This window comes from Ovis canadensis, chromosome 3 (genome assembly GCF_042477335.2).
Source record: "Ovis canadensis isolate MfBH-ARS-UI-01 breed Bighorn chromosome 3, ARS-UI_OviCan_v2, whole genome shotgun sequence".
Taxonomy (NCBI): domain Eukaryota; kingdom Metazoa; phylum Chordata; class Mammalia; order Artiodactyla; family Bovidae; genus Ovis; species Ovis canadensis.
Genome location: NC_091247.1, coordinates 87,480,831 through 87,497,336, shown reverse-complemented (window position 1 = coordinate 87,497,336; position 16,506 = coordinate 87,480,831). Strand labels below are relative to the sequence as shown.

General features: G+C 43.1%; 1 protein-coding gene across 2 annotated transcripts in view; it reads left to right on the top strand.

Moving 5' to 3' along the window:
* Positions 1-373: 373 nt before the first annotated feature.
* Positions 374-16,506, top strand: part of VIT (vitrin) — a 125,485-nt gene continuing 109,352 nt past the window's right edge. The window contains exon 1 of one of the 2 annotated variants that reach the window (XM_069583542.1): positions 374-669. The gene's annotated coding sequence lies outside the window, so the exon portion shown is untranslated. The remainder of the gene's footprint in view (positions 670-16,506) is intronic. The other variant, XM_069583541.1, reaches the window with a different exon arrangement.

The window sequence follows — 16,506 nt, the reverse complement described above, 5'->3', positions numbered from 1 at the left end:
ATGCAAAAAGGACCGAAGTGAACTAAACCAAAAAACAGCTTTAACATGTAGGAAAATTATTTCTACTCCAAAAGTGAGAGTCCAATAGAACCAGCTCAGTAGTGTTTGTACAGTTTTATTTCTTTATGCAATTTAATCCAGCTGTTTGCCAGCATTTGAAAAAGAAAGAGAAAATATAATTGCCCTGTTTAAGTCAATTTTAAAGTATACTTAAAATTTTTCCATCTTATCTAGGTGCTTCTCTGCTACTTTTTAGAATTTTTAATTGTAGAATTTGCTTGCTGGTAATGTGTGCTTTGGGCTAGAAAGAATATTTAGAAATCCTTACCCCCCCCCCCCAAAAAAAGTGGGAGTGGAAATTTAAAAGAGGACCGCCTAATTCAGTACTAAAACCAGTGTGAGAAGCAGTGTGTGTGAGTGTGAGAGTGAGTGTGTATGTGTGTGTATCTGTGTGTGTGTGTAGTGTAAAATGTGTTTTCAAAGTGCTGAGAGTTTGATAGGAATGTTTGATTAGCTCTTCTCAGAAGAGAAAAGGTGCTTGGACCTCTTCTTGTTTCTTCTTTAGAATAATTTGGATGGGATCTGTGATGCAGAAAAGCTTAAGGAAAAAGGGATATCCGTTCTCTGTGGTGGAAAAGTTTTGAAAAAAATTTGCTTTCTTCAAACAAGGTATGTTCTAACGAATTGTTACATTATTTAGATAGTTTGCTTTCCATTTCTTGTTATAAAAACATGAAAATATATTTATCATTAAGAAACTAGAATACATCCCTTGATCAAGTAATCAGTCTATACAAATTTCAGTCTCAGGAGAATTGACTGGTAACTGACATCTTTGGAAACAACTAATATATGTATATCAACTCTAAATAAATTGTGCTGAGGTAAGATTAGAACAAGATTTGCACTGTATCTTTTAAACCAACTCAATTGTGGTTAAAATAAGTTGAAAAATATAATGTTTGTGCAGAACTTTAAAGTACGTTTAAATCTATTATTACCCCATATTATACCTGACTTCCTATGTGGAATACAATAGCGGCAGAACAAATTGCTTATAACAATGAAGGAAAAGCAGATACGGGCATGTTGATGCTAAATTAAAAGAGAAATTATTTAGAGTAGATCTATACTTTTCTTTATTCAGACAGAACTTGGGAATGTGGCTCCATGTGTGATTTTGTATCTTGTTTACACTGGAAGTATTTTCTTAGGTTGAATGTTTCTTTAACTGATAAGCCTAAGAAACAGCCGGCATTGTTAAGTCTTCTATTGTAGCCCAACTTTACACAGGGAAACAGGATACGAAATCTCTTTCAAGCATGATTTGTGTTAAACCAGTATAAACATGAAATAAATGCCTCAAGCTCAGGTTAAACAGAGAGGATAAGATTGAATAATTAGACGCGATGGTTTGCTCTGAACAACCCAGGGCATCTTTGCCATCCCCAGCTTTGAGAGTGGAATTCAGGATTTTCTTTGGGTTTATTGTAAATATAAAACCAGGCATTTTTGGCCATGGTGGTTATTCAAAAATGTGAGCGCTAAGAAAATAGCATTTTGCCGTTACGTTGTGTTGCAATAAATTTGGAAGTTTTGGTGGTAACATTCTAAGGTTGTTTTTCCCTTGGTCTCTTGAAAGATGAAGACAGTCTGTAGCCAAGAAAAATCAAATACTATTTGTTTGTGTATTTTCTCTGTTGTGCGTGTGTGAACTGCAAGCGGTAGCTACTCCCCCATAGGAAAGCTGGAAGTGCCTGTCTTTTATTTATTGAATTAAAATACCCTCTTTTGTTGAAGGACTTTAGACAAAGAATTGCAAGACTACAAGGGCTGCATTTTTAATTGCAATATGCTGGTTTCCCAGACTAAGCTTCATTTAAATATATCTTATACCTCACCCCTGAAAGGAAATACGGTAGAAACTTTGAAAGTGCTTAATATCTATCCTGACGTAGCGTTTACTTTATGAATAGCGTTTAGACGATCTAATTATCTTTTTTGCCAAGTTGCTGATCACATGAAGAATAGTTTCTTTCAGTGAAAATACACTGGGTTTGAGAATGGTTTATGAATAGCATCAGGAGAACAAAAATGCTGTGCTGTTCCCATCTGTAATTCCCGTAAGACAAACTGCTAGACAGGAGAGCGGTGTGGTTCAGCGCTGTGACCCAAGCCAGGAGCCCCAAATCACAGTCAGCTCTGTCACTGTTAAGTGGTGTTGTCTTGAGAAAGGTGTGTAACAGTTTTTGACTTTTGTTTCTCCATCTGAAAAATAGAAAAAGCAATGCCTGCATACAACCCCTCCCAGGATGGCTATGGGGTTCAATATTGATTCTCAGTTTTAAAAGGGTTTTGAAATGTGAAAAGTTCTAAAGAAATGGAACCATTCTTCGCAAATACTAAAAAAAAAAAAAAAAAAAAAAAGAATGCATGGGAAGGAGTCACTGGTTGTGAAATAAATGTTTCTTGACCTCTAGGATGTTCCTACAACAATGCCCACATGTGCAACTTAGCCTCTCTTTGCTAGTTTGGAGGCACGAGCCAGGGATCAAGAGCAGTGGGTGCAGGACAGAGCTCACAGCTCTGTCAGTGAAAGGACTTTCCAGCTGTGTGACCTTGGGGAGGTTACTCAACATCTCTGTGTCTCCATTTCCTCACAAAAGAAGTGACAAAATTGCCTTCCTAATCCTATGGTCCAATGCACTGGAAAATCTTCAATGTTAAGACATGGCCAGACCCATTTCACTGTTGAGACTTCATGTATACTATTGATACAAAATCAAAACAGGGTAATGGAACCTACAATATATTGAAAATGTCTGTGCTCACCCAACTAAAGACTTCAACACACTCAAAAATGAAAAGTAATATAACTTTATGCTAATGAAACATAATCCAGTGGGTATACATGTATGTGTGTATGTATAATCCTATGTGTATAAAAAAATATATGTAGATGTACATTTACACTTATCTTTCCATAGAGGACACTGTGGTTCAGACTTCTTTTAGTTCTCTGGTGCATATCTATGACCGTATAACCTCATGTGGCGATAATGTCAAATATCTAAATTTAGGTAAAGCGAAGGCCAAGTGGCCCTCCTATGCTATGGATCCTGTAAGGGCTTGTCAGGCAGGAGGTTCTGACATATCTTAAATGTGTTACCTTTGGCAAATTTTGTAAACCTTCTGGGCCTCAGTTTTCTCATCTGTAAAAAGAGTCTACTATTAGTGGTCACCTCACAGGGTTGTGGCAAAAAAAACTTCAACTTGTAGCTGGTACAAGCTCTTGTAGCTTGGCCAGTACCCAAATGTTAGCAAGTAATTTTTTATGGTATGGGGCTGGAATGAAGAACTTAAATCTGCTGTTAAACAAATCATTTGCAATCCTCTTCAAACTTTTAAACATTAACTCTTTGGATGTTGTAAGCAAACAGATATGTGGAACTATGTGATCTTAATATAATTAATAGAAATTTGGGACTTCCCTGGTGGTCCAGCAGTTAAGATTCTCGCTTCCAATGCAGAGGGCGCAGGTTTGATCCCTGATCGGGGAACTAAAATCCCAAATGCCATGTGATACTGCCAAAAAATTTTTTTTCAATTATTAAAAATTTCTCGCTATTTTGCAGGAGATCTGAACTAATCAATATTTCAACAAATATTAAATCAAGAGAGGCACAGCCATTCAGTGATGTCTGTATTTTGAGAAACCCCAAAGGTCCCCTTCTTGCTGCCAAAACATGTGTCTCCCTGTGGCTTGCAGAAAACGGTAAAATTCCTGGCTCCCTGAACACATATACACTGAGAGAGAGAAGTGCACAGAGAATTTGCTAGTTTCTACAGACGTGAAAGTTCCCTGTGCAGGTGGCAGTGAGCGGCTTCTGCTCAGGCAGAGAATGGGGCAAGAAATAAGCGAGAGACCAGGGCCAGTCATGTCTCCCCGTCGGAAATGGCTTTCTGATAGTGCCAGCTCTTAAAGTTTCATTAAGGCACAAGACTGCACACAGACAGCCAGGGCCTGATTCCTACATTGGCCCGGACTGCGGGGTTCTCCTGCAACTAGTTCCTCCAGCTGTGCACCTATGCCCCTCCAGCCCAACTCCCGTCACCAGACTGTACTGCTGTGCACACCCCATAGGGAGATCCTGCAGTGACAGGGGTGTTTGCTGACAGCTAGGGGCCCTGCACCCAAGACTGGCCCTAGCCCTTGCTACCTACCCTGGCTCTCAATCCTACAGACAGCTGACCCCACAACCCAGTGTATGCACACCCCTGGCTAAGCCACCGCTACTGCCTGCCCTGATCCCCAGCCTCTGAAGGTGTCACTGAGGACTCCCATAGCCCTTGCAGCCACTGTGGATCCTCTGCCCTCCTCTCCAGGGACCACGATGCTGTTGATGCTGTGGCCTGAGGAGTCAAGCTATCACATCTCCTTGGACCTAGAGCTAATACAACCCCCATTCTTAGAGCCCTGCACGATTAGACAGATCACAGTACACTCCGGTGTGCCCCTTCTAGCAGGCGAAGGTCTTTCCTTACAGAAGTCAGTCCATGAAGCTGGAAAAGGTGATTGCTTCTTCAAATGCCTAGATATCCACACAAGGCTATGGGCATCATGAAGAATCAGAGAAACACGCTGCCACCAAAGAAACACAGAAAACCTCCAGTAATTAACACCAAAGAAATGGAGATACATGAACTGCCTGACAAAGAATGCAATAATTCTAAAGATGCTCAGAGAGCTACAAGAAAATACAGATAAATAATTTAACCAAATCAGGAGAACAAAATGAGAAGCTCAGCAAAGGGACAGAGAAGATTGAAAAAGAACCCGATGGGGATTTTAACTAAAATACACACACACACACACACACACACACCCTCCCACCCGCCCACCCACACACACCCACCCACCCACACACACCCACACACCCACACACACCCACACCCACACCCCCACACACCCACACAAACCCACACACCCACACACACCCACACACACCCACACCCACACCCCCACACACCCACACACCCACACAAACCCACACACCCACACACACCCACACCCACACACTGAAGTAATCTGAGACCATCTAGGTGAGTTCTTCTTTACAGACCAGGAGGTGAAGGGCCAAAATCTCATTCTCAACAGAGCACAGACTATTTCAGTCTTGTTGACTGCATTTTCCTATGGTTACCACAAAACACACAGTTGTGGAAACTGGATTCAGAATTTGTTTTTAATCAACTAGAAAACTTTCCACTTAACAGCCTTAAAGAAATCCTGAGAGATGGCCCATCGGAAATGCTCGTGGCTGCCTGGAAAATGCGCGCAGCAGGCACCAGGCGATGCCTGGGTTGAGACCCATAAAAGCGGTACATCGTGTGGCAACCTGCAAAGAGCAAATCCCCCGCCAGCAGATGTGACTGGAATCCGCTCTCGCATTCCTCTGGTGCTTATACCCTGAGGGTGAAAGGGGAACTGAGATGCCAGAATCCTTCCTGAGTCAAATTCACAAGCCAGGGTCTCGAAACAAAGCAGAGCAAAAATTCGCTTGATTTAGATTCAGCTTAGAGAATATTTTGCTGTGTTTGATTTTGGTCTTATAGCTTAAAAACATATTTAGGCCCATGTCTGCATCAATGTCGGGGCTTCCCAGGTGGCGCTAATTTAAGAACCTACCTGCCAATCAAGAGACACAAGAGACGCAGGTTTGATCCTTGGGTTGGGAAGATCCCCTGGAGGAGGGCATGGCAACCCACTCCAGTACTTTTGTCTGGAGAATCCCATGGATAGAGGAGTCTGGCAGGCTACAGTGCATAGGGTTGCAGAGTCAGACACGACTGATGTGACTGCGCACGCACACACTGCTTCACTGTCACTTTGCAAGATGCTGTTTTCAATTCTTTTTAAGAATGCTAGATAACATTCCTTAGCCATTCGATGGAGCCTATTGTCTGACAGTCATCTAGAAGATTTTCATGAGAATGGGCTAAAGATCCCTACAAATCTCTGAGCAGAGAGAGCAGGAGCAAAACCACAGAACTATCCCGTCTGGGGCTCTAGGAGAATTCAGCCCAACTATCGTCACAGTTCCTTCACCAAGGATCCTAAAATCAAACCTGGGCAGCCCCTTCATGGAACACAGTCTTATTGTGGTGAAGAGGCTTGCATAACTCAATGAAGCTATGAGCCATGCCATGCAGGGCCCTCCAAGACAGATGGGTCATAGTGGAGAGTTCTGACAAATCATGTTCCGCTGGAGGAGGGAATGGCAGACCACTCCAGTATTCTTGCCATGAGAACCCCATGAACAGTATGATAAGGCAAAAAGATATGATACCAGAAGATGAGCCCCCCAGGTTGGAAGATGTCCACTATGCTACTGGGAAAGAGCAGAGGGCAACTACTAATAGCTCCAGAAAGAATGAGACAGTTGGGCCAAAGGCTGGTGGTGAAAGTAAAGTACAAAGCTGTAAAGAAATACTCCATAGGAACCTGGAATGTTAGGTCCATGAATCAAGGTAAATTAGATATGGTCGAGCAGAAGATGGCAAGAGTGAACAGTGACATCTTAGAAATCAGTGAACTAAAATGAATGGGAATGGGTGAATTTAATTCAGATGGCCATTATATCTACTACTGTGGGCAAGAATCCTTTAGAAGAAATGGAGTATTCCTCTTGTCAACAAAAGAGTTCAAAATGCAGTACTTGGGTACAATTTCAAAAATGATAGAACGATCTCTGTTCGTTTCCAAGGCAAACCATTCAACATCACAGTAATCCAAGTCTATGCCCCAACCACCGATGCCAAAGAGGCTGAAGCTGAACAGTTCTATAAAGACCTACAAGACCTTCTAGAACATCAAAAAAAGATATCCTCTTCATCATAGGGGAATGGAATGCAAAAATAGGAAGTCAAAAGATACCTAGAGCAACAGGCAAGTTTGGCCTTGGAGTATAAAATGAAGCAGGTCAAAGTCTAACAGTTTTGTCAAGAGGATACACTGGTCATAGCAAACACCCTTTTCCAACAACACAACTCTAAACATAGACATCACCAAATGGTCAATACCAAAATCAGATTGATTATATTTTTTGCAGCACAAGATGGAAAAGCTCTATCAAAAACAAGACCTGGAGCAAAAAACAAGACCTGGAGCTAACTGTGGCTCAGATCACCAGCTCCTTTTTGCAAAATTCAAGTTTAAATTGAAGAAAGTAGGGAAAATCACAAGGCCATTCAGGTAGGTATGACCTAAATCAAATCACTTATGATTATATAGTGGACGTGATGAATAGGTTCAAGGGATTAGATCTAGTAGACAGAGGAACTATGCCTGAAGAACTATGGACAGAGGTTCATAACACTGCACAGGAGGGAGTGACCAAAACCATCCCCAGGAAAAAGAAATGTAAGAAGGCAAAGTGGTTGTCCAAAGAGGCTTTACACATGGCTGAGGAAAGGAGAAGAGCAAAAAGCAAGGGAGAAAAGGAAAGATATACCCAACTTAATGCAGAGCTCCAGAGAAGAGCAAGAAAAGAAGGCCTTCTTATATGAACAGTGTAAAAAAGTAGAGGAAAAAAATAGAATGGGAAAGACTAGAGATTTCTTCAAGAAAATTGGAAAGATGAAGGGAATGTTTCATGTTAGGATGGGCACAATGAAGAAAAGAAATGGTAAGAAACTAACAGAAGCAGAAGAAAGTAAAAAGAGGTGGCAAGAATACATAGCAGAACTATACAAAAAAGGTATTTATGACCCAGATAATCATGATGGTGTGGTCATTCACCTAGAGCCTGACATCCTGGAGTCTGAAGTCAAATGAGCCTTAGGGAGTATTACTACAAACAAGGCTAGTGGAGGCAATAAATTCTAGCTGAGCTATTTAAAATCCTAAAAGATGATGCCGTGAAAGTGCTGCATTCAATAAGCCAGCAAATACAGCAGTGGCCACAGGACTGGGAAAGGTCAGTTTTCATCCCATCCCAAAGAAGGGCAATGCCAAAGAATGTTCAAACTCCCATATAATTATGCTCGTTTCACTAGTAAGGTTATGCTCAAAATCCTTCAAGTTAGGCTTCAGCAGTGCATGAACCAAGAACTTCCAGATGTACAAGCTGGGTTTAGAAAAGGCAGAGGAACCAGAGACCGACATTCGTTGGATCATAGAGAAAGAAAGAGAATTCCAGAAAAAGCATCTACTTCTGCTTTATTCACTATGTAAAAGCCTTTGACAGTGTGGATCTCAACAAACTGTGGAAAATTCTTAAAGAGATGGGAATACCAGACCACCTTACCTGCCTCCTGAGACACCTGTATGCAGGTCAAGAAGCAACTGTTAGAACTGGACATATATTGTCACCCTGTTTCTTTAACTTAAATGCAAAGTACATCATGCAATATGTCGGCCTGGATGAACACAAGCTGGAATCAAGATTGCCAGGGGAAATATCAATAACCTCAGATATGCAGATGATACCACTCTAATGGCAGAAGAGGAACTAAGGAGCCTGTTGATGAGGATGAAAGAGGAGAGTGAAAAATCTGGCTTAAAACTCAATATTCAAAAATCTAAGATTATGGCATCAAGTCCCATCACTTCATGGCAAATAGATGGGGAAAAAATGGAAACAGTGAAAAACTTTATTTTCTTGGGCTCCAAAATCACTGTGGTCGGTGATTACAGCCATGAAATTAAAAGACGCTTGCTCCTTGGAAGGAAAGCTATAACAAACCGAGACAGCGTACTAAAAAGCAGAGATATCATTCCATCAACAAAGGCCTATTTAGTCAAAACTATGGTCTTTCCAGTAGTCATGTATGGATGTGAGAGTTGGACCGTAAAGAAGGCTGAGCACCGAATAGATGCTTTCAAATTGTAGTGCTGGAGAAGACTCTTGAGAGTCCCTTGGACATCAAGAAGATCAAACCAGTCAATCCTAAAGGAAATCAACCCTGAATATTCATTGGAAGGACTGATGCTAAAGCTGAAACTCCAATACTGGGGCCACCTGATGTGAAGAGAAGATTCATGGGAAAAGACCCTGATGTTGAGAAAGACTGAAGGCAAAAAGGAGAAGAGGGTGGCAGAGGATGAGATGGTTAGATGGCACATTGACTCAATGGACATGAATCTGAGCAAACTCTGGGATAGTGAAGGACAGGGAAGCTTGGCATGCTGCAGTGCATGGGGTCGCAAAGAGTCAGACACAACTTAGCAACTGAACAACAACAAATCCTGGCAGAATCTCACTGAGAGAGATTCCACTGGGGGCTTTACCTCTGCTAAATCCTAAAGCCTGAATGGGCCATATTTTGTTGAGGATGGTTAGGAGAATGTTGGTGATAATAGTAATCATGATTAACCATCACCCCAACAACAGTAAATACTGCCAGCACTTAGAGTTAGTCTCATGTACCAGGCACTGTTCTAAGCCCTTTTCATCTGTCAACTCGTTTAATCCTAACAGCTACCATAGGAGATAGGTGGTTATGATTCCCATTATACAGATCAGAAAGCTGAGGCACTGAGAAGTAAGTTATCCAATGTCACACAGCTGGTACATGATGATGCCCAACTTCAAACCCAAGCATTCTAGTTTCAGAGCTCACATCATCAGTCTACCAGGTAACAATTATACATGGTCTTGGTTTTTCTATCACTGCACCAAATTAATTTTGCCATCCCTAAAAATACAATTTTCAAGCCAAGTCAAATTTCTAAGAAAGTCATTCCTCTTTGTAAATATAGACTCCCCAGTAATAGTGATGGAATGGAGTGAAGTTCAGGAAGTCACAGGGAAAAGCTGTTAGGAAGACAGGGTTTTTATTTCTGTCACTTTTGAATAATTTTCTGACTTAATCACTTTCCTGGTGTGTTGGGAAGACTCTCAGGGGCAAGGCCAAGGAGCAGACCTCATTATCAAGTTCTTTGAGTAGCCAGTTCCCAAAAGGCATCCTTTATCTTCATTCTAGGGTTAAACTGGTAACGAATCACAGAAAGAATCAAAGTATCAATTATTAACACACATATGTGTAATCTAGAAAAACAGCATCAGTTCAGTTCAGTTCAGTTCAGTCACTCAGTTGTGTCCGACTCTTTGCAACCCCATGAATCGCAGCACGCCAGGCCTCCCTGTCCATCACCAACTCCCAGAGTTCACTCAGACTCACGTTCATTGAGTCGGTGATGCCATCCAGCCATATAGTCCTCTGTCATCCCCTTCTCCTCCTGCCCCAGTCCCTCCCAGGATCAGAGTCTTTTCCAATTAGTCAACTCTTCGCATGAGGTGGCCAAAGTACTGGAGCTTCAGGTTTAGCATCATTCCTTCCAAAGAAATCCCAGGGTTGATCTCCTTCAGAATGGACTGGTTGGATCTCCTTGCAGTCCAAGGGACTCTCAAGAGTCTTCTCCAACACCACAGTTCAAAAGCATCAATTCTTTTGCACTCAGCCTTCTTCACAGTCCAACTCTCACATCCATACATGACCACTGGAAAAACCATAGCCTTGACTAGACGGACCTTTGTTGGCAAAGTAATGTCTCTGCTTTTGAATACGCTATCTAGGTTGGTCATAACTTTTCTTCCAGGGAGTAAGCATCTTTTAATTTCATGGCTGAAGTCACCATCTCCAGTGATTTTGGAGCCCCCTCAAAAAAAGTCTGACACTGTTTCCACTGTTTCCCCATCTATTTCCCATGAAGTGATGGGACCGGATGCCATGATCTTAGTTTTCTGAATGTTGAGCTTTAAGCCAACTTTTTCACTCTCCACTTTCACTTTGGTGATCTTATTTACAAAACAAAAATAGAGACACACACATAGAGAACAAATGTATGGACACCAAAAGGCAAAGGCAGGGGAATGAATTGGGAGATTGGGATTGGCATATATACACTTCTACTTATAAAATAGATACCTAATGAGAACTTACAATATTGCACAGGGAACTCTACTCAGTGACCTGTCATGACCTAAATGGGAAGGAAATCCAAAAGAGAGGGGAGATGTATATATACGGCTGATTCACTTTGCTGTACAGCAGAAACGGACACAGCAATGTAAAGCAACTATACTCCAATTTTTTAAAATCAATATCAAGAAAGAATCATACTGCGTTACAATTCAGGCCGCTTCAGAAAATCATTTTCCCTGATAAGGGTCTCTACCTTGACAAGACTCTAGTAAAAATTGCTCAAATTCTTTCCCACAGTGAGAGAAAGGCTAAAGTTTTGTGTGGACATGTGGTAAAAATTCATAAAAATCATCCTTCGGGGTATGGGGAGAAGGAATTCTGTGTCTGCATTTTTTTCTTCTCAGAAATAAAAAGGGGGGAAAAAACTATTCTTTTGGGGGCACCCAATGTACAGTTTCCCAGGGATGGGGTCACTGGCATCTCGGTGAGAAGTGAATCCGTCCTCTGGGCCCCTTTATATCCCAGACAGAGAAAACATGCTTGGGACATAAAGGTACAAGTCAACTTGCCCAGACCAGATTCACTTTTAGAATATGGTGAATAGACCTGTACTCTGAACAATAAAAGGAATCTGGGGAAGCAGAGCTATTCAGCGACAGCAAAACAAGTATTCACTGGATTACCGCCATGTGTCATCCACATTTCTATGTGCGTGGGAAGAACAGGGAACAAAATAGTCTCCATTCTCCTAGAGCTGCCAACCTGGGACCACATGATAAATAAACAGACGTAAGAGGTCTAAGTCTGGTGGTGATATGGGCTGTGAAAAAAAGCTTCAGAAGGTGGGATAAGGGGGGTGGACAGAGCAGTGATGATTTGCAATGTGTGGTTCAGTGAATGTCTGATAAAGGGATGTTTAAACTGAGAGAGGGGTGAAGGAGGCCAGGGAGCAACCTCTGTGGGTTCTTAGTGGGGAAGAGTAAGTGCAAAGGCCCTGAGGTTGGACTACCCTTGGGAACAGGCTGGGGGAGGAAGAAAAGAGGTGAGATCCAGGGTGTCCTTTGGAAAGCAGACACAGAGGGTACCATCCTAATGCTCCCAGATTTTACCCAGACACCCCAAATGCCCACCCACACCCCGTCTGTGGACAGTGCCTGCCTCTGCCCTGGATGAAATGTGAGCAGGTCCCATGCTCAGAGTGTTTTAAAAGAACTTGCTTACATTACACCTGTCAACAATCTCAGTTTGTCATTAATGTGGAGGTGATTCTTAGGTAATACTTAGAAGCTTGCAAATGGCATTCGCAATTTCATCCCCCGCCCCAGGCTTGCTGTCTGCAGCGGGAAAGGGCAGGCTTGCATTCTCTTCCTCTGCACTGCATCTTCACCGCTCTTGCCCTTGACTGCTAATGGCAGTTTCTGCAGTTCCAGAGTTGAAGAGGGCACAGACAGGAGAGATAAAGGTGACAGAGGGCCTCACTAGCTGGCACTCTTATGAGCTGGCATCCAGGTTCCCTGGGCTTGGCAGGCATGTGCCACTGTTTCTTGTCCCCATGGAAGCATTTCTATGGGTTATTTGAAAATCCCCCTGACTTTGCTAGTGACCCCTTGCCTGTGGTTCCCAGACATCATTTCATATGAGTTTGCTCTGGTGGGGGGCTTACAGTTCCTCCCCCAGCCACTGGGCTGCTGGAGAGTGATGTCCTGTGGCTTTCTGCTGCCCTTTCCTGAGCCCTCCCTGGACCCGGCTTGGGAGGCACCTAGAGCCACCCCAGGCTGACTCTCACACAGGTAGTTTTGTTTGCCACAAACTGTTCCCTCTCTGTCTCAATCAGGAGTCCACTGTGCCCTCAAGTCCATGGGACACAACTACTCAGTCATTTCAACTGGTCACTGGGCATCCAAGCTGGACTTCCAAAGGAGGTAACCAAAAACCAGGATCCTGGCTATCTGCCCCACTCCAGACAACACAGGTGGTTGTAGAAGCCAAGAGGGTAGCTGGAGATTAGAGAGCAGGGTTTCTTTAGGAATAGTTGTTGGCATGTTCCCTCCTCCTCTGCCTCCCCAGATGCAGAAAGGGAGCCAGTGGTCTCCCCGCTTTCACCCACTCAGGCAATGGCGAGAGAAGCTGCAAGGAGACCACTTAGGAATAGGGAAGTAGTTGGCACTTGGTTTCAGCTGAAACTTAGACAAAGGCTCATCCCATTTTAACATCCCATTACACAGCCAATTACAATACTCTCAAATGTTTATTTAGATGGGTGTGTTATGCCTGGTTAAACTTAAAAATACGCCTGGTGCAACACTTTACCCTAAATAACATTTGTGACAAGGAGAAAGCTGTGTGTGAGTTCAGGTCCAAATATGACTCTCAAACAACAAAAAAAAATCTCTTAATCCTCACAACTAAGATGATTTTGTCACAAATTTATGTATTTCACAGTGTGCCTCTAAGCTATTGTCCACAGAGCATTTCAAAAAGCCTAGGATAGATGTATCAAGACAAAAAGGAAGGGAAAACCATCTTTTGATCGTAACATGGGGGTAGTAAGTGGGGTTAAGTGTTTGAGACCTGGATTCTATTACATACTTATTCTATAACTTACAGCTTACTAACGTTTGATTGCTTGCTAAAGTTCTCTGAGCCTCAATTTCCTACCCTGAAAAATGGGTACAATAGTAGTGACCTGATGGGATCACCATAATAAATAAGATCACACCAGTGCAATGCATAACATACGGTGAGCATTCAACAAATGATATGATTGTTATTATTAGAGTGGACTGTAAGCTTCCAAAACTTTCCTTCAAGAGGAACAGAGGACCAACCCCACGTCCAGGCCTCCAGACAGCTCAGACATAGTGGACAGAGCTGGGAATGGGCCCAGGGGACCTCTGGAGCATGAGGCCACAAGGTTCCCCTTGGAGAGCTGGGTCTCCTGCTTCTAAATGACTCTCTTCCTTCTGCTGGTCCCCACCAATTTCTGGGACTTAATCCTTCAGAGCCATCAATAGCTCAGCCTCAGTCCAAGTCTTCCTCCACACCCCCGCTCCCCCCAGGCCTCTGGTTGCTGGAATTCAGGAATGCACTGGGACCTACCGCCCCATGCCTGCCTCATGGTCGTGGCCAGAGAACTGGCCCCTGTCATCTGAGACTAACCCACTCTTTACCAAGAGGCTGACAGCAAAATACTACGGACCTTGCAGACACACCCTCATCTTCCTACCTCAGCTGGAAGGCTGTGCCAGACCCAAAAATGTTTTTCTGGGCCTCAGAATTGAAGGCAGACCAAAAAAGCACAGAGCATTTGGGCCAGTCAAGGCCCTGGGGATCCCAGTTGGACTGAACCAAATACCCAACTCCAGATTCAACAGTGGACGGCCCCTTGGCAAACCACAAACCTCAGAGCCCAGGGGAGAGAACTTGCTGGGAGGAAGAGGGCTAATCCACAGTGTCAAATGCATTAGGTAAAGACGCTGCTGACGAGAGAAACTCGTCTTCCAGAGCTTCCATGAGAACCATTTAAAGCGAGAACGGTTTCCAGAGTAACTACAAGGAGCAGTCATGGTCCACCTGGCCTTTCACTGAGGCCCTCTGCCCATCCCCCTCCATCCAGATTTACTGCTCTTCCTGCCCCCTTCCATTACAGAGGATAAATAACTCTTGGAAGGAGTTCTTTAGAGCTCATTTGGGGGCATGCCTGCAAACTAGTATTTTTTCCCACTGGCAATATAAGATCTAAACTACCACTTCAGAAACGTAATTACTGTTTGCAGCCTCACTGGAAATCACTATTGGTTGAAGCCTTTGTGGATGTGGTAAGCATTACCATATGTCAGGTTCTTAACGAGGTACAAAATGATGGTCTGAAACACATGCACGGGGACGAGCTTTCCCTTTTTGGTTCTGTGACATGTAGAAACTTGCCACATGGATCAATGAATCTCATGGCATAGGCATATATCAATTATCAAACACACGCATAAGAGCATTTTAATCCACTCAGCTTCCCAGGGGTGAATATCTTTGCTTTAGGATTTTCCCTGAACGATGTAGTGATCAAAAATGATCTTGGAAAAGGGATCTTGAGTAACACACACTTTAACCATCAAAAAAAATATTACCTATAATATTTATGGAAAATTCCTAGATTGGAACATCAAGTAAGTATAAGATTCTGATATATACACTGAAAAAATGAACATTCTCTTAAATCAGAGTTTGTCAGCCCTGACACTATTGGCACGTCGGGCTGAACAATTCTTTTTTTAGCAGTTATTTATCTGACTGTGTGGGGTCTTAGTTGCGTCATGTGGGATCCTTTGTTGTGCTGCGTGGGCTCAGTAGTTGCAGCTCATGGGCTTAGTTGCTCTGCGGCATGCAGCATCTTAGTTCTCCAACCAGGGATCAAACCTGCATCTCCTGCGTTGCAAAATTATTAACCACTGGACCACCTGGGAAGTCCCTGAATAATTCTTTGTTGTGGAGGTTGTCCTGCATGCTGTAGGATCTTCAGCAGCTTCCCTGGTCTCTACCCACTAGATGCCAATAGCATCTCCGCCCCAGGCTGTGACAACCAAAAATGTCTTCAAACTTTGACAAATCTTCCCTGAGGGACAAAATCACCCCTTGTCGTGATCCATGGTCATAAGTACATCAGGAACTCCACCGGGACATTCGGACAGCATGATTTCAAGGTCTTCTCCCATTTTTCTTCCCAGAGCATCCCAGGCATGCAGACCATGTTTTTCTTTTTCAGTGACTGCCACGGTTCTTGGATAGGAGCTGTGTGACCTTAGGCAAGTCACCTCACTGCTCTGAATTATATAGTGTCACAATAAACTGTGGGAAATTCTGAAAGGGATGGGAATACCAGACCACCTGACCTGCCTCTTGAGAAACCTATATGCAGGTCAGGAGGCCACAGTTAGAACTGGACATGGAACAATAGACTGGTTCCAAATAGGAGAAGGAGTACATCAAGGCTGCATATTGTCACCCTGATTATTTAACTTCTATGCAGAGTACATCATGAGAAACGCTGGGCTGGAAGAAGCACAAGCTGGAATCAAGATTGCTGGGAGAAATATCAATAACCTCAGACATGCAGATGACACCACCCTTATGGCAGAAAGTGAAGAGGAACTAAAAGGGCTCTTGATGAAAGTGAAGGATGACAGTGAAAAGTTGGCTTAAAGCTCAACATTCAGAAAACGAAGATCATGGCATGTGGTCCCATCACTTCATGGGAAATAGACGGGGAAACAGTGTCAGACTTTATTTTTCGGGGTTCTAAAATCACTGCAGATGGTGACTGCAGCCATGAAATTAAAAGACGCTTACTCCTTGGAAGAAAAGTTATGACCAACCTAGATAGCATATTCAAAAGCAGAGACATTACTTTGCCTACAAAGGTCTGTCTAGTCAAGGCTATGGTTTTTCCTGTGGTCCTGTATGGATGTGACAGTTGGACTGTGAAGAAGGCTGAGAGCCGAAGAATTGATACTTTTGAACTGTGGTGTTGGAGAAGACTCTTGAGAGTCCCTTGGACTGCAAGGAGATCCAACCAGTATATCC